Genomic DNA, 18,744 nt, shown 5'->3' with positions numbered 1-18,744 from the left:
CTGCACCTCCTTTACCGTGGTCGGAGTCGGCCAATTACGCACGGCCTTGACGCGGTCACCCTCCATTACCACCCCCGAGCTGGAAATGCGATAACCCAGGAAGGAAACGGCTCGTTTGGAAAACTCACATTTCTCCGCCTTCACGTACAGGTCATGCTCCAGCAGTCGCCCAAGAACCTTGCGCACCAGAGACACATGCGTGTAGCGGAGTAGATCAAAATATCGTCAATATACACCACCACACCCTGTCCGTGCAGGTCTCTGAGAATCTCGTCAACGAAGGATTGAAAGATAGCTGGAGCATTCTTTAACCCTTACGGCATGACGAGGTACTCATAATGGCCAGATTGTCACGCCTTGGTCTTAGTATTTTGTGTTTTCTTTAATTATTTGGTCAGGCCAGGGTGTGACATGGGTTATTGTGGTGTGTTTTTGTCTTAGGGGTTTTGTGGGGTGTCTACGTAGTCTATGGCTGCCTGAGGCGGTTCTCAATCAGAGTCAGGTGATTATCGTTGTCTCTGATTGGGAGCCATATTTAGGCAGCCATATTCTGTGAGTGTTTTCGTGGGTGATTGTTCCTGTCTCTGTGTTAGTTGTCACCAGACAGGCTGTATAGGTTTTCACATTCCGTTTGTTGTTTTTGTATTGTTCGTTTTCATCGTTATTAAAGATGTCTCGATTTAACCACGCTGCATTTTGGTCCGACTCTCCTTCGACGGAAGAAAGCCGGTACAGAATCACCCACCACACCCGGACCAAGTGGCGTGGTAACAGGCAACAGCGGCAGCAGGAGCAGCGCGACAAGAATTTCTGGACTTGGGAGGAAATCCTCGACGGGAGAGGACCCTGGGCTAAACCAGGGGAGTGTAGCCGCACCAAGGTGCAGCGAGAGAGGGACTGGACATGGGAAGACGAACTGGACGGTGAAGGACCCTGGGATCAGCCTGGAGAATATCGCCGCCCCAAAGAAGAACTGGAGGCGGCGAGAGCCGAGAGGCGCTGGTATGAGGAGAAGCAACAGCGGCAGCAGGAGCAACAATATCGGGACTACACTACTTGGGAGGAAATAGACAGGTGGGCTGTCGACCCAGAGAAAGTGCCGGATCGCTGGAGCAGTGCGAAGCAGGCTATAGGAGAATGGAGTTGAAGAGAAAAGCACGGCGGCGCAGAGGGAAACCCAAAAGTCAGCCCCAAAAATGTATTGGGGGGGGGCTCAGGGAGAGAGTGGCAGAGTCAGGGTTCAGACCTGAGCCAACTCCCCCTGTTTATCGTGAGGAGCCAAGGAGGAGACCAGAACCAGAGCCGGTGTTAGAGGTGAGCGAAGCAGAGACTGTGAAGGAGTTAATGGGGAAATTGGAGGAGAGAGTAATGAGGGAGTTGCTAGTTTGGTGCTTTAGGTACGATATTCGCCCGACGGAGCGAGTCGGGGATTTGATGGCACCTGGGTCAGCGCTCCATACTCGTCCTGAGGTGCGTGTTAGTCGGCTGGTGAAAATTGTGCCAGCCTCACTCACTAGGCCTCCTGTGTACCTACCTAGCCTTGCACGTCCTGTGCCAGCCCTGCTCTCAGGCTCTCCAGTACACCTTCACGGTCTAGCCCATCCTGTGCCACCTCCACACTCCAGCCCTCCGGTAGCAGCTCCCCGCACCAGGCTTCCTGTGCGTGTTCTCGGTTCAGTACCACCAGTACCAGCACCACGCATCAGGCCTACAGTGCGCCTCGCCTCTCCAGCGCTGCCGGAGCCTCTCTCCTCTCCTGCGCTGCCGGAGTCTCCCGCTTGTTCAGCGCAGCCAGAGCTTTTCTCCTCTCCTGCGCTGCCGGAGTCTCCCGTCTGTTCAGCGCCGCCAGAGACTTTCTCCTCTACAGCGCTGCTGGAGTCTCCCGCCTGTTCAGCGCAGCCAGAGCCTTTCTCCTCTACAGCGCTGCTGGAGTCTCCCGCCTGTTCAGCGCAGCCAGAGCCTCTCTCCTCTCCTGCGCTGCCGGAGTCTCCCGCCTGTTCAGCGCAGCCAGAGCTGCCAGCCTGCATGGAGCAGCCAGAGCTGCCAGCCTGCATGGAGCAGCCAGAGCTGTCAGTCTGCATGGAGCAGCCAGAGCTGCCAGTCTGCATGGAGCAGCCAGAGCTGTCAGTCTGCATGGAGCAGCCAGAGCTGCCAGGTTGCATGGAGCAGCCAGAGCTGCCAGTCTGCAAAGAGCTGCCAGTCTACATAGAGTAGCCAGAGCTGCCAGTCTGCATGGATCTGTCAGTATGCATAGAGCTGCCAGTCTGCATGGAGCAGCCAGAGCTGTCAGTCTGCATGGAGCAGCCAGAGCTGCCAGTCTGCATGGAGCAGCCAGAGCAGCTAGATCCACCAGTCAGCCAGACTCTTCCAGATCCGCCAGCCAGCCAGGATCTGCCAAAGCCTACTACCTGCCTGAGCTTCCTCTCAGTGCTGAGCTTCCTCTCAGTGCTGAGCTTCCTCTCAGTGCTGAGCTTCCTCTCAGTGCTGAGCTTCCTCTCAGTGCTGGGCTTCCCCTCAGTGCTGGGCTTCCCCTCAGTGCTGGGCTTCCCCTCAGTGCTGAGCTGCCCCTCAGTCCCGAGCTACCCCTCAGTCCCGAGCTGCCTCAGTCCCGAGCTGCCCCTCAGTCCCGAGCTGCCCCTCAGTCCAGTGGGGTTCTGGGTGAGGACTATTAGGCCATGGTCGGCGGCGAGGGTGGATTATCCCAGGACGCAAGGGGGAGGAACTATGACATTTATGGAGTGGTGTCCACGTCCCGAGCCGGAGCCGCCACCATGGACAGACGCCCACCCGGACCCTCCCTATGGTTTTGAGGTGCGTCCGGGAGTCCGCACCTTAGGGGGGTTCTGTCACGCCTTGGTCTTAGTATTTTGTGTTTTCTTTAATTATTTGGTCAGGCCAGGGTGTGACATGGGTTATTGTGGTGTGTTTTTGTCTTAGGGGTTTTGTGGGGTGTCTATAGTCTATGGCTGCCTGAGGCGGTTCTCAATCAGAGTCAGGTGATTATCGTTGTCTCTGATTGGGAGCCATATTTAGGCAGCCATATTCTGTGAGTGTTTTCGTGGGTGATTGTTCCTGTCTCTGTGTTAGTTGTCACCAGACAGGCTGTATAGGTTTTCACATTCCGTTTGTTGTTTTTGTATTGTTCGTTTTCATCGTTATTAAAGATGTCTCGATTTAACCACGCTGCATTTTGGTCCGACTCTCCTTCGACGGAAGAAAGCCGTTACACAGATGTGGTACTAAACGCGCTTTTCCACTCATCTCCCTCCCGAATACGCACCAGATTATACGCGCTCCTGAGATCCAGTTTCGTGAAGAACTGCGCTCCGTGAAATGATTCCACTGCCGTAGCGATGAGAGGTAGTGGGTAACTAAAACCCACCGTGATGGAATTGAGACCTCGATAATCAATACACGGACGCAAACCACCATCCTTTTTCTTCACAAAAAAGAAACTTGAGGAGACGGGTGACATGGAGGGCCGAATGTACCCCTGTCCCAGAGCTTCCGTGACATATGTCTCCATAGCCAACGTCTCCTCCTGGGATAAAGGACACACATGACTCCTGGGGAGTGCAGCGTTTACCTGGAGGTTTATCACGCAATCCCCCTGTCAATGGGGTGGTAATTGGGTCGCTTTCTTTTTACTGAAAGCGATAGCCAAATCGGCATACTCAGCGGGAATGCGCACGGTGGAAACCTGGTCTGGACTCTCCACCGTTGTCGCACTGATGGAAACTCCTACACACCTGCCTGAACACTCATCAGACCACCCCTGGAGAGTTCCCTGTTTCCATGAAATCGTCGGATTGTGAATAGCCAGCCAGGGAATCCCCAGCACCACCGGAAACGCAGGTGAATCAGGAGGTGGAACTAACAGGACCCTTTCAGAACGTCCGCGAGCAGCTAGCAGATGGTCTAACCGGATCGACAGGTCTATCAGTTCATCCAGGCTGACCGTAGTGTCCCGACAAGCCAGCTCCCTGTGGACGTCCTCTCTCAGGCTACACCTGTAATGGTCTATCAGGGCCCTGTCGTTCCACCCTGCTCCAGCGGCCAAGGTCCGGAAATCCAGCGCGAAGTCCTGCGCGCTCCTCGTCCCCTGCCGGAGAAGGGACAACCTCTCACCCGCCGCTCGGCCCTCCGGAGGGTGGTCAAACATGGCCCGGAAACAGCGGGTGAACTCCGGGTAGTGGCCCCTCGCTGAGTCGGGCCCGTTCCAGACAGCATTGGCCCACTCGAGGGCTCTACCCGTCAGACAAGAGACGAGGACACTCACGCTCTCCTCGTCCGAGGGAGCCGGCCAAACGGTGGCCAGGTAGAGATCTAGTTGTAGCAGAAATCCCTGGCACCCCGCCGCCACTCCATCGTACTCCCTCGGAGGCGTGATGCGCAGAGCGCTGGCACCAGATCCCGCTGGAGGAGATGGTAGAGTTGCTGGTGGGATGGTAGGTGGGGTAGTAGGGAGACCACTCCTCTCCCAACGGTCCATCCTCTCCATCATTTGATGAACAGGTGAAACCAATTAGACAAAACCAAACGAACACTGAACAAAGGATCGGTGGCAGCTAGTAGACCGGCGACGACGACCGCCGAGCGCCACCCGAACAAGAAGGGGAGCCACCTTCGGTAATATTCGTGACACAATATTAATCGTCATCTTAATTCAGTCTCATCTGAAAGTTGTAAATTCTTGGTTATCTGCACGAACCCTGGCTAACAAGTTGAACCAGCAATGCAAAATTGGGTTTAATTATTTATTTACTAAATACCTAACTAATCACACAGAATTACACATACACATACAGTGGTGCAAAAAAGTATTTAGTCAGCCACCAATTGTGCAAGTTCTCCCACTTAAAAAGATGAGAGAGGCCTGCAATTTTCATCGTAGGTACATTTAAACTATGACAGACAAAATGAGAGAGAAAAAATCCAGAAAATCACATTGTAGGATTTTTTTATGAATTTATTTGCAAATTATGGTGGAGAATAAGTATTTGGTCACCTACAAACAAGCAAGATTTCTGGCTCTCACAGACCTGTAACTTCTTCTTTAAGAGGCTCCTCTGTCCTCCACTCGTTACCTGTATTAATGGCACCTGTTTGAACTTGTTATCAGTATAAAAGACACCTGTCCACAACCTCAAACAGTCACACTCCAAACTCCACTATGGCCAAGACCAAAGAGCTGTCAAAGGACTCCAGAAACAAAATTGTAGACCTGCACCAGGCTGGGAAGACTGAATCTGTAATAGGTAAGCAGCTTGGTTTGAAGAAATCAACTGTGGGAGCAATTATTAGGAAATGGAAGACATACAAGACCACTGATTATCTCCCTCGATCTGGGGCTCCACACAAGATCTCACCCCGTGGGGTCAAAATGATCATAAGAACGGTGAGCAAAAATCCCAGAACCACATTTTGGGACCTAGTGAATGACCTGCAGATAGCTGGGGCCAAAGTAACAAAGCCTACCATCAGTAACACACTACGCCGCCAGGGACTCAAATCCTGCAGTGCCAGACGTGTCCCCCTGCTTAAGCCAGTACATGTCCAGGCCCATCTGAAGTTTGCTAGAGAGCATTTGGATGATCCAGAAGAAGATTGGGAGAATGTCTTATGGTCAGATGAAACCAAAGTAGAACTTTTTGGTAAAAACTCGACTCGTCGTGTTTGGAGGACAAAGAATGCTGAGTTGCATCCAAAGAACACCATACCTACTGTGAAGCATGGGGGTGGAAACATCATGGGACTGTGGGACTGTTTTTCTGCAAAGGGACCAGGAAGACTGATCCGTGTAAAGGAAAGAATGAATGGGGCCATGTATCGTGAGATTTTGAGTGAAAACCTCCTTCCATCAGCAAGGGCATTGAAGATGAAACATGGCTGGGTCTTTCAGCATGCCAATGATCCCAAACACACCGCCCGGGCAACGAAGAAGTGGCTTCGTAAGAAGCATTTCAAGGTCCTGGAGTGGCCTAGCCAGTCTCCAGATCTCAACCCCATAGAACATCTTTGGAGGGAGTTGAAAGTCCGTGTTGCCCAGCAACAGCCCCAAAACATCACTGCTCTAGAGGAGATCTGCATGGAGGAATGGGCCAAAATACCAGCAACAGTGTGTGAAAACCTTGTGAAGACTTACAGAAAACTTTTGACTTCTGTCATTGCCAACAAAGGGTATATAACAAAGTATTCAGATAAACTTTTGTTGTTGACCAAATACTTATTTTCCACCATAATTTGCTAATAAATTCATTAAAAATCCTACAATCCTACACATTTTTATTTTTATTTTGTCTGTCATAGTTGAAGTGTACCTATGATGAAAATTACAGGCCTCTCTCATCTTTTTAAGTGGGAGAACTTGCACAATTGGTGGCTGACTAAATACTTTTTTGCCCCACTGAACCATTTTGACATCGGACCGTCGTCCTACATCCTCGGAAACGGAGGTTACATTGTCATCAAGGGCTTATATAGGAAGGGAGAGGAGGGCGTGTTTGAAAAGTTTTATAGCCCATGTCCCTTCACAGGGGTGGGCCACTGATTGAGCAGAGCCCTATCTTATGAAAACCCAAATCTCACATTTTAGAAGCTAAAATCCCATTTCATCCCATCACGAATAATTTCATATTCAAACATTTCAATTGAACAACAATTCCATGTGAATCCGATAACTCTGATGTGTAGACTTTCCACTGTAGAGTTTATGTCATCTTATCATTGATGAGAATGTCTCAGATGACAACCGAACTGACATCATATTCATTAAGTACCACTGCATATGTTCCATTGGTCGGATAACCAGAATATAGTTCATTTCCCCCCACCTTCTGATGTTCCCAGAATCTCTATGTTAACCAAGGGTTTTGCAAATGTAACATCAGTAGGGTAGAGAGAGGAAAAAGGGGAGAAGAGGTATTTATGAATGTCATAAACCTACCCCCCAGGCCAACGTCATGACAACACAGAGGAGCGGCCCATGGATCCCACCCCCATACTTCCGGCCTCCTGCCTGTTGGCGCCGGTAGTGTGGGAGCTGGATGCGGACATTGAGCAGGCATTGCGTGCAGAGCCTGGGCGTCTGTACATTCCGTCTGCTGTCCGTGACCGGCTGATCTATTGGGCCCACACCCACCCTCCCCTCCTCTGGTTTCTTCCTGCTCGGTGTGCGCCGAGTGTAAGGCTCCTAGGCACCTACCCAGAGGTAAGCTACACCCCTTACCCGTTCCACAATGGCCATGGTCGCACCTGTCGATCGGTTTCCTGACCGATCTACCCCCATCACAGGGAAACACCACGATCCTGGTTGTTGTGGATCATTTCTCTCATTCCTGCAACAACCAGGATCGTTTCTCTCATTCCTGCCGTCTCCTTCCTCTGCCCCTTTCTCCCTACAGCCCTACAGACTGTGGAGGCCTTGTTTACGCACATCTTCCAGCACTACAGGGTACCTGAGGATATAGTGTCTGATCGGGGTCCCCAATTCACGTCGAGGCTCTGGAGGGCGTTCATGGTACGTTTGGGGGTCTCGATCAGCTTTTCCTTGGGTTTACACCCCGAGAATAACGGGCAGGTGGAGAGAGTTAACCAGGATGTGGGTAGGTTTCTGAGGTCTTACTGCCAGGACTGGCCGAGGGAGTGGGCGGTGTTCGTGCCCTGGGCAGAGATGGCCCAGAACTCGCTCCGCCACTCCTCCACTAACCTCTCCCCCTTCCAGTGCGTACTGGGGTACCAGCCGGTTCTGGTGCCTTGGCATCAGAGTCAGATCGAGGCTCCTGCGGTGGACGACTGGTTCAGGCGCGTGGAGGAGACCTGGGACGCCGCTCATGTTCACCTTCAGTGGGACGTGGTGCGCCAGAAAACCAGCACAGACCGCTCTCGAACCGAAACCTGCCCCTCCGCCTGCCCTGCCGAAAGCTGGGGCCGTGGCTTGTGGGGCCATTTAAAGTCCTGAGGAGACTGAACGAGGTTAGTTACAGGTTACAACTCTTCCCCCGATTACCGTGTTAACTCCTCGTTCCATGTGTCTCTCCTCAGGCCGGTGGTGGCTGGCCCGCTCCAGGAGTCTGAGGTGCGGGAGGTTCCTCTGCCCCCTCTGGACATCGAGGGGGCCCCGGCGTATTCCGTCCACTCCATACTGGATTCGAGGCGTCGGGCGAGGGGCCTTCAGTACCTCGTGGAGTGGGAGGGGTACGGTCCGGAGGAGAGATGCTGGGTTCCGGTGGAGGACGTGTTGGACCCTTCAATGCTGCGGTAGTTCCCCCGTCTCCGTCCGGATCGCCCTGCACCTCGCCCTTTGGGTCATCCCGGAGGCCGGTGTTGGGTGAGGGGGGGTACTGTCACGACTTCCGCCGAAGTCGGTTCCTCTCCTTGTTCGGCCAGCGTTCGGCGGCCGAAGTCACCGGTCTTCTAGCCATCGCCGATCCACCTATGATTTTCCATTTGTTTTGTTTTGTTTTCCAACACACCTGGTTTACATTTCCCTCATTACTTGTTGTGTATTTAACCCTCTGTTCTCCCCATGTCTGTGTGTGAAATTGTTTGTTGTAAGGGAGAATGTCATTTTTGACTGGTGCACGACGGGTTTTGTACCCATATTTTGTAGTTCTGGATGCCATTGGGTTTGATAATTAAACTGCTCCGGTTATTACCCAGTTCTGCGCTCCTGCGTCTGACTTCCCTCCCACCAGTTACACACCCCTTACAGTGTGACATGGAATTAGAGTTTGGGTTTTGTTTCAGTGTTAGCCATTGAGCAATTTGTGTTTTTATTGAGTCCATCCTAGTGAGAGCTATCATGTCATCTCAAGTCGCTCCTCTACTCACTGCTTTTAAACATTGATACTAGATATTTGATGTCCAGTTCAAGCTCTGTACTTTCCTTCTGTTTGTTTTCTCTTTCATTCCTTCAACACAAGTTTCTCTTCAAGAGCGTGTACAGCAAGAGTTGCCATCCCTTCCTTAGTCATTGTGAGTGCAGAGGCTTTTGATGATGCAGGATAAAGGCTTCCCCTCCTTGATCCTTTGATTGCAGAATGTGAGGCACTGCCATCACAACCAATGTCACTGCTATACAGAAAGTAATCATCCTCAGGGTGCTTTCTGTGCAGTGCAGTTTTCACGACCACATATTGGCAAAATGGCTCTTACAAAATACACCAACAGCCAGTGACAATAATTTGTCCAAGGTAGTGACCATCTTTCCCATTCAGGGTTCTGCCGAGGTCTTGCTCCCAGTCTGCTTCCTGAGCAATACAGAATTCTCTCTCTCATCACCTTTGTGTATGTGACATGATTTGTGTTATGTCCTGATTCTCTAAATCAGAGGTTCAGCTCGAGACCCAAATTAGGAATTAACTGTCCAACAACCCAAACTAAGAAGAAATAGTATATGTGATTATCAATGTGACCCACCTCTCACATAACCAGGGCCTACTTTGGGTCCTGACCCATAGTTTGAGAAACCCTGCTCTACCTCCCTAAGTGTTCACCAAAGGTTACCCTCATTTAAGCATTGGATTGAGTCATGTTTTATTTCTCTATTCTGGTTTGGATTTAAAACCCAGCAAATGTATATGATTTTTGATTTCTGGTCAAAGCACTGAACATTTTTTTAAGCACAAGTTAAATACCAATGGGCAATGATACATTTTGGGAAGGACACTATCCTTAAAACCCCTAATATTGGTATTTAACTAATTAGGAACTCTTTGTTTTACAGGTTGTAGAGGAGGTGGTGGAAGAGTGAGCCCTTGAGTCCCCTGTACCATAGACAGTGTTCAGATGAGACAATTATGTAATCCCGTGTGTGTGTGTGTGTGTGTGTGTGTGTTAATCAGATTGCAGATTCCTGAGTTGTTAACTAAAATTGTAAGTGTTAAAACTTCTTATGGATCCCTTCGCGTACCAATCCCTTTAGCGGGATCGATTTGACAACTCCCAGTGAAATTGCAGCGCTCCAAATTCAAAAACAGAAACACTCATAATAAGAATTCAAAAAGCATACAAGTGTTATACATCGGTTTAAAGATGAACTTCTTGCTAATCCAACCACGGTGTCAGATTTCAAAAAGGCTTTACGGCGAAAGCAGACCATGCGATTATCTGAGGACAGCGCCCAGCATACCAACACATGACAATCAGATTTCAACCAGGCAGGTGCTACACAAAACTCAGAAATAACGATATAATTCATGCCTTACCTTTGAAGATCTTCTTCTGTTGGCACTCCAAAATGTCCCATAAACATCACAAAAGGTCATTTTGTTCAATAATTTGCTTCTTTATATCCCCAAAATGTCCATTTATTTGGCGCGTTTGATTCAGAAAAACACCGGTTCCAACTCGCCCAACATGCCTACAAAGTATCTAATAAGTTACCTGTAAACTTTGTCCAAACATTTCAAAGAACGTTCCTAATCCAAATTGATGTATCCTAAAACATAAATAATCGATCAAATTTAAGACGGGAACTACTGTGCTCAGCTCGCACCAAAACATTAGAGTGCACCTGGAGTGACACATGAAAATAACAGGGCTACTTCTTCATTTCTCAAAGGAAAAACACCAACCAATTTCTAAAGACTGTTGACATCTATAGTGGAAGCCATAGGAACTGCAACCATATTTCTACTTAAAAAGGGATTGCCATAGAAACCTAATGGAAAACAGATTGAGCTGAATTTTTTATAGTGTATACTGTATTAAGTGTACATTTTTGTTAACTGTAATTTTGTTAGTGATGTTCCAACATACCCTTCATCTTGTGCCAATATCAGTTATTTTTAAGTTTTGGAAGACAAAAAATGTACCTTTTTATTCTGAGTTTTATTTGCCCATATGAAGTCTGTTATGACCGAGTATACTTTAATAAAAAATGTCCTCAGTGGGTTAAATTGTAAATCCCTAGAACAAAAATAAGAACTGTTAATATTTCATTATGCCAGCCTGTGTGTTTATGCCAATCAGATTGCTGATTTTCCCCCGAACCCGTTTTATAAAACAAATTGATAACTGAAATTATAATTCTGTTAATTTTTCATATTTAATTTTGTACTCCTGGCTGTGTGTGTTCCCAAAGTTCTAACCTTTAGATAACGTTCCCGCTACCTTCATACAACTAAAAGAGAACGTTCAAAGAACGTTAAGAAAACAATCCATTTGAACCTTAAGTGAACATTGGTGCAAAGTTCAGGGAACATTCCCAGAACCAAAATGTGTTATCTGGGGCTACAGTAATATTAAGACACTTCTAATTTAATCTCCATCTGGCTTTCGGGGTCACCTTATTTTATAATTGTAAAGATTTGTTTTATTTTATTGCAGCTGCAGAATTGTAAAAACATTGATTTAAATCAGTGCACGAGCAAGCACTCTTGCAGTCTCTCTCCAATTTAATTCAAATTGCATCCAAAATAGATAATTCTGTTGTAGATTGTAATGCGGTAGGTACTGGCGGCAGAGAAGTCAGGTGCAGGAGAGCGAAAACTGATTTACAACGGTGTCGTTTAATCAACATAAACCACCGTCAACAGAACAATACATGGAATGGGTCAAACAAAACCCGGTAATCACCAGCATACCGTGCACAAGCACTACAAGAAACAATTACGGACATGGGGGGAACAGAGGGTTAAATGCACAACATGTAATTGATGGAATTGGAACCAGGTGTGACGGAAGACGATATAAAACCAATGGAAAATGAAAAATGGATCGGCCATAGCTAGAAGGTCGGTGACGTCGACCGCCGAACGCCGCCCGAACAAGGAGAGGGACCAACTTCGGCGGAAGTCGTGACATAGATTGATATATAGCCCTATATATAGATGTCCTAACGGAAATATCATAAAATAAAACGGAAATATCACATTTACATAAGTATTCAGAACCTTCACTCAGTACTTTGTTGAAGCACCTTTGGCAGCGATTACAACCTTGAGTCTTCTTGGGTATGACGCTACAAGCTTGGCACACCTGTATTTGGGGAGTTTCTCCCATTCTTCTCTGCAGATCCTCCCTAGCTCTGTCAGGTTGGATGGGGAGCGTCACTGCACAGCTATTTTCAGGTCTGTCCAGAGATGTTCAATTCCGGGCTCTGGCTGGGCCACTCAAGGACATTCAGAGATGTGTCCTGAAGCCACTCCTGCTTTGTCTTGGCTGTGTACTTAGGGTCGTTGTCCTGTTGAAAGGTGAACCTTCGCCCCAGTCTGAGGTCCTAATCGCTCTGGAGCAGGTTTTCATCAAGGACCTCTCTGTACTTTGCTCCGTTCATCTTTCCCTCGATCCTGACTTGTCTCCCAGTCCATGCCGCTGAAAAACATCCCAACAGCATGATACTGTCACCACCATGCTTCACTGTAGGGATGGTGCCAGGTTTCCTCCAGACGTGATGCTTGGCATTCAGGCCAAAGAGTTGGTTGGTTTCATCAGACCAGAGAATCTTGTTTCTCATGGTCTGAGAGTCCTTTAGGCAAATCCTAAGTGGGCTGTAATGTGCCTTTTACTGAGGAGTGGCTTCCGTCTGGCCACTCTACCATAAAGGCTGGAAAGTTCTCCCATCTCCACAGAGGAACTCTGGAGCTCTGTCAGAGTGACCTTCGGGTTGATGGTCACCTCTCTGGCCAAGACCCTTCTCCCCAGATTGCTTAGTTTGGCCGGCCAGCTCTAGGAAGAGTCTTGGTGGTTCCAAACTTCTTCCATTTAAGAATGGAAGACCTTGGGGACCTTCAATGCTGCAGACATTTTTTGGTATCTTTCCTCAGATCTGTGCACGGCACAATCCTGTCTCGGAGCTCTACGGGCAATTTCCTTTAACCTCATGGTTTGGTTTTTGCTCTGACATGCACTGTCAACTGTGGGACCTTATATAGACAGGTGTGTGGTTTCCAAAACATGTCCAATCAATTGAATTTAGCACAGGTGGACTCCTAGTTGTAGAAACATCTCAAGGATGATCAATGGAAACACGATGCACAAGTGCTCAATTTTGAGTCTCATAGCAAAGGGTCTGAATACTTATAAAAATCATTTAAAAAACGGACAACTTATTTACATATCAATTTGCTAAAATTTCTAAAAACCTGTTTTCGCTTTGTCATTATGGGGAATTGTGTGTGGAATGTGAGAAAAAAATATTTAATCCATTTTAGAATAAGGCTGTAACGTAACAAAATGTGGAAAAAGTGAAGGAGTCTGAATACTTTCCGAATGCACTGTATTTAACAAATTACTGATTGGTTATGCATAATACGTTTTCTAACTTATAGCCTCTGTCTCTTGCACAATATGCATGCACCTGTGCTCTGCTAGCCTCTTCTAAAAAACGCTCCTTGGACTACAATAGCTCACAGGACATTTTTACCAATAGGTATTCGAAGAGGGATGGAAGCTATTTTTTGCTGAGTGTTATATACAGCAGCCAATAGAGCTCAACGGTAGTTTGAAAGAAGAGCAAACGCGCGGTGGCGATAGGCTATAGCAGTTATTTATTCAGACCCATAACCATTCAAAGTCTTCTGCATCTAATTATATTCCTATATTATTCAAAGATGTCAGAATGATGAAGATAAGGACAACTAAACATATTTCATTTATCTGTTGAAAGGGAGGAAGGAATGCAGCAACAATAAAGAGAGAAAGAGTAGGTAGGCTAATAACATTAGGGGAAATATTATGAAAGGTATATACACCTACTAATTATACAAATATTATATTATGTTTCAAAATTTAAATCAAATTCGCCTATACTTGAAACTTTGTAGGCTGCATGTGCTGCTCCAGAATCGCATGTTCTCTCACTGCTTTACCATGGTTTGAACGATGTGCGTAATTCCAGTCATATAATAGAGTACAGTGCAGTAATACAGTCCACAGTCAAAAAGATTAGCCTACTGGAGCTAGTTTCATGTATTTACCCAAGAACATATAGCTAGCTACATCTATGGGCTTTTATGTTTTTCTGTCGTGCAGTTGTCTATATCATATATGTATTGGATAATGGCACAATCATTTGGGTTTGGGCTCATTAAACGTCTTTAATGTAGGGCTCATCAAATGTAATTAAAGTATGGCTCATCAGGCTCAGGTAGCATCAGGCTTGAATTTTCAATCACAACTCTAATCAAATCCAGACATAGGCCTATTAATATGATTTATAATGCTTTTGAATGGCACTTCCGTTTTTGGCAGGAAATACCAGGTTACCCAGAAGAAAAGGGATTTATTCTCGGGATGGAACATTTGTAAAATACCAGGAAAATATTCAACCCTACTCAAGAGTGAATTTATAAAACACAACCTAAAAATATGTTTTGAGTGCTACCTAAACTGTACATTCTGAAGATTGGAGAAGCAGTTTCTGACTCTTGTCCGGCACAGGGGACCCATAAAACCCGGTAATGGTTCCAATCGTTTTTCACCATTTCACGTCTGGAATTTTAGAACCACTTCATATAAAGGTCTGTGTTTCATGTAAGTGTAATGGTTTTGAAAACAAAGTCACTAAAAACAGACATCACTTTCTATTTTTTTTAACCAATTTGTTTATGTATTTGTCTTAATTCATCTAAATTGTATATTTTACATGCTTTAGCACTAGTCCATCAGCCCAATAGATGGCGCTATTGCACTGTGGTAGTAGGAGAAACAGCAAGTTCTGGCCAAGCGCGCACCATTCTGCAGAATAGAGAAAGCTCCAGATCTTTGCTGACATAAACTTGTGTGTGTTCCTTTTACTAATACAGGCCACTTCAGCTACAGACTGAGGCCGGTAACATAGGCTTAGCCAGGCGTGACGTTTTGATAACCGTGTAATTCTGTCTGGACAAGGTGAGTTTTATCAATATATTTGCCTAAATTTACGACAAAAAAATGCACAATTCTAATTTGCAACAGAAGCCCTAAGCAAGACTACAAAGTCCTTGCACGTCATCTCTCTCCTTTTTCAAGGATGAGCATAGAAGCATTAAAAGGGAGAAGTGCAGCTATAGTGAGGGGCAATTTAAGTGTGCCTTGAATTCTAAATAAATCACTGAGTGTCACCAGCAAATACTTTATACACAAACAAAAATTACACATTTTTGATTGAATTTAACTATCTTATTAAAACATCCATAGTGAATATCAACAAGTAACATTTTCCTGACTCATTATAATGCGATTTTTTTTCAGTGATTACAATTGCACTAGAATAGCTTTTTTTTTTTCATTTATATTTTTTGTATTGTAATGAAACAGGCATGGAGCAGGTGTCGAACCCTCGACCTTCTAGCCCGAAGTCCGGCGCGCTATCGACTGTTCCACAAAAACATGCTCGAGCTGCAAGGTCGATCTCTGAGTTTATAAACCCAGGGTCGTTACAATATCTTAATATTTTCTTGTTATTACCTGCGTTCTGTTTTGTATGATATCGGCATGTAAGTTGTTGATCTGTATTATGAATAAAACATTTTTTTTTTTTTAATCATTCCCGCCTCCCTCGCAAGTGTACACTCCTCAGACGTCTTGAAACGTCATCAGAAGTGTTCACTTAATTTGAGGGGATAGGGTGTGTCTTAAGTGTTTGGACCGTATGCCCTATTTTAGCGATTGGCAACGCAGACGCCCTTTGTTGCGCAATAATTTAATAACGTGTATGTTTAAATTTATTTTGCAACGTTCGCATTGGCATATTAACTCACAGTTTGCGACAAGATTTGTAGTTCTATATGATAGCCACATTAGCAGCTAATTAGTATTTCGTTTTGGGGGGGTAATTAGAGCCGAATATATAAATGACCTTGTCTGAGAGCAATTTACGCGGTTATCAACACGAAACACAGGTTGTAGTAATAACATTGGCTCGAATGTAGGTTATGCCTTTATATTACCAGAAAATTAACAACTGAGGAAGAATGTTTCACTTGTCAAGCCTCGGCTTGGTCTGTTTCGCCAGCGTTCCCGGAAGCCTCGCGTTGTTGCGCCCATGGCTTCAGAAACAGTACATGCCGCGTTCACAACAACTGTGAGAACTCGTAACTCGGAAATCTCTGACTACAGAACTCTCCGATTTAGAGAAATAGATTTGAACGGTCGTCCAACTCGGAATTGCAACTTGGCCTCTTTAAAAAAATATATGAAAAAATATTGCGGTAAAAAACTCGGGTCTCTTTCTAGAATTCCGACCTGAAGATCACGGACGTCATTATTTGACCTTGTATTTTCCCCAGTTGTTTTGAACGCGGCATCAGTATGTTCAGAAACTCTATGCCGCTACTTTCACTTTCTTCCTGTGAGCTGAAGGTGAAGGTGCATCACCTTGACGAACATTAATTATTCTAGTTATGCTATATAGCGAACTAGCTATTATATTCTGCCCAGTTTTGACAGACACAAGCTATTTCCCTAGATGACAAACGGCTTAAAACAAAAGTAAGTCGTACTGTCTTGTTGATCATCTTGTTGTGGCACTAACTTTACTGCAACGCTAGCTAGCCAGCTTCCAAACTTGACTTCCGTCGGGGGCTCGTTCCTGAAAACGAATTACCTCTGGCTGGACAAAATATAGTGCAGATATTTCTAGCTAGACAAATTGTGGTTGTGGTTTTGGTATGGTGTGGTGTGGGATATGAAAACTTTGGACTTCAATCATTCTTCCAGACCAAAGGTCGGCTGATGGCGATATTGAGTCGTGTCAGTTTACCGTACCAATGCATTGTATGCAGCCAGCAATACATTGGCATCCCTCGTTTCGTACATAAAACAACCCATTGAAGCTGCATAGGCTTCGATTTCCTCAACCTTATTGAATAGCGAGACGGTGGTAAATATGTGTACGTTCTTTGTGAAACCATTTCCCACCACCATGCTAGAGTGGCTAAATGCTAATCCCGGATATTGTGTTGTGTATCGCGTTCAGTTTAATCAGATTGTAGCAGTCTGTTTTTTCCCACCTAAGGTTAGGTCAAATCTAGTGCTGAGTGATTAACGTTAGTGCTTTGAGGTTGGTTCGACTATTGAAAAATAATCACGGATTTTGGTTTCACTTTTTCTTTCTTAAACATGAATTGCATTATAAAGTTTAAAAAAAAAATGGAAATTCCAAAGCCCAAAATATTTAATTTACTAATGAACATTGAAAATATTCCATTGTCTCTGTCAGGTCCACATTGGGTAGACATCAATATAATAGGAAATTACTATAAAATAGTACAATATTTCAGGTGTATATTAACTTAGTTTTTATTTGGACTTTATTAATTTTAATTCCTTAAGTCATCATGACGTCTCTGCTCAGGCAGTAGCAGCCCAACAGCCAGACACCTATGCTCCCCATACTGTACTCTTTAGTCATCCTCTTTAACTAGGCTAGCCTGCCTAAGCTTGCTGCAGAACTGTCTGATAATCATTTTACTAGTTCTTCAAGTAGATAAGGCATACTTTACGAACTGTCTGTCCCTTTCTCTCATCATTGTGTTGTGTACATTCCCCTCATGTGATCTATGTGGTCTGTGTGTAATTAAAATAGTAGGCATAAGTGTATCCATCTATTTTCGAGCTGGAAAAAACAGGCACAATTAATTATGGTCATTGTAGTTAATTACCTAGTTTCTGTGGTGAACTAGGTTGAATATTTGCAAAAATGGTCCCAGATGGACTCAAACATACATATAGCTACAACCAGGTCTGCCCTGAGAACAGTCTTATTTTCCTCTAATGAGATGCTGCTAATGCAGCAGGCATAAAAGAAACAGAACCCCTGGGCTGAGAGTTTCAACCTGATTGGATAAAGCCGATACATAACATTCGGGATTAGCGTTTAGGAACTAGTAGCATGCCTGCTCATTAAATAATTAAGTAATTCATGAATTAAGCATTAAAATAAATTGAGGAAATCCAAGCCTATGCAGCCTTAATGGAGAATGTTTTAGGTGTGAACCAGTCCACGAGGGACACGAATGTATTGCCGGCTGCATACAGTGCATTTGGACAGTAAGATGACACAACTCAATATTTCACCATCTGCTGGCCTTTTGGCTATCATTCTTCAAGCTATGAACTGATATAGAGTGGCTTGTGAAAGTATTCACCCCCTTGGCATTTTTCCTGTTTTGTTGCCTTACAACATGGAATTAAAATTAAACATTTGGGGGTTTGTATCATTTGATTTACACAACATGCCTACCACTTTGAAGATGCAAATTATTTTTTGTTGTGAAACAAGAAATAAGACAAAAAAAGAGCCACCTTTTGCGGCAATTACAGCTGCAAGTCTCTAGCCACTGGGATTTTTGCCCATTCAAGGAAAAACTGCTCAGGCTCCTTCAAGTTGGATGGGTTCCGCTGGTGTACAGCAATCTTTAAGTCATACCCCAGATTCTCAATTGGATTGAGGTCTGGGCTTTGACTAGACCATTCCAAGACATTTAAATGTTTCCCCTTAAACCACTCGAGTGTTGCTTTTAGCAGTATGCTTAGTGTCATTGTCCTGCTGGAAGGTGAACCTCCATCCCAGTCTCAAATCTCTGGAAGACTGAAACCGGTTTCCCCCAAGAATTTCCCTGTATTTAGCGGCATCCATCATTCCTTCAATTCTGACCAGTTTCCCAGTCCCTGCCGATGGAAAAATCCCCACAGCAAGATGCTGCCACCACCATGCTTCACTGCTGGGATGATATTCTCGGGGTGATGAGAGGTGTTGGGTTTGCGCCAGACATAGTGTTTTCCTTGATGGCCAAAAAGCAAAATTTTAGTCACATC

The 18,744-nt window shown here is 45.6% G+C and overlaps 1 protein-coding gene across 2 annotated transcripts in view; it reads left to right on the top strand.

Moving 5' to 3' along the window:
• The first annotated feature begins 14,712 nt into the window (after positions 1-14,712).
• casp7 (caspase 7, apoptosis-related cysteine peptidase) overlaps positions 14,713-18,744 on the top strand; it is a 31,166-nt gene continuing 27,134 nt past the window's right edge. Inside the window, exon 1 of one of the 2 annotated variants that reach the window (XM_024387347.2) lies at positions 14,713-14,835. The gene's annotated coding sequence lies outside the window, so the exon portion shown is untranslated. Of the gene's footprint in view, positions 14,836-16,049; positions 16,417-18,744 lie in introns of those variants that run through there. The other variant, XM_024387346.2, reaches the window with a different exon arrangement.

The sequence above is a fragment of the Oncorhynchus tshawytscha genome, linkage group LG25 (assembly GCF_018296145.1).
Source record: "Oncorhynchus tshawytscha isolate Ot180627B linkage group LG25, Otsh_v2.0, whole genome shotgun sequence".
Lineage (NCBI taxonomy): Eukaryota > Metazoa > Chordata > Actinopteri > Salmoniformes > Salmonidae > Oncorhynchus > Oncorhynchus tshawytscha.
This window is presented reverse-complemented; position numbering and strand designations above follow the sequence as displayed.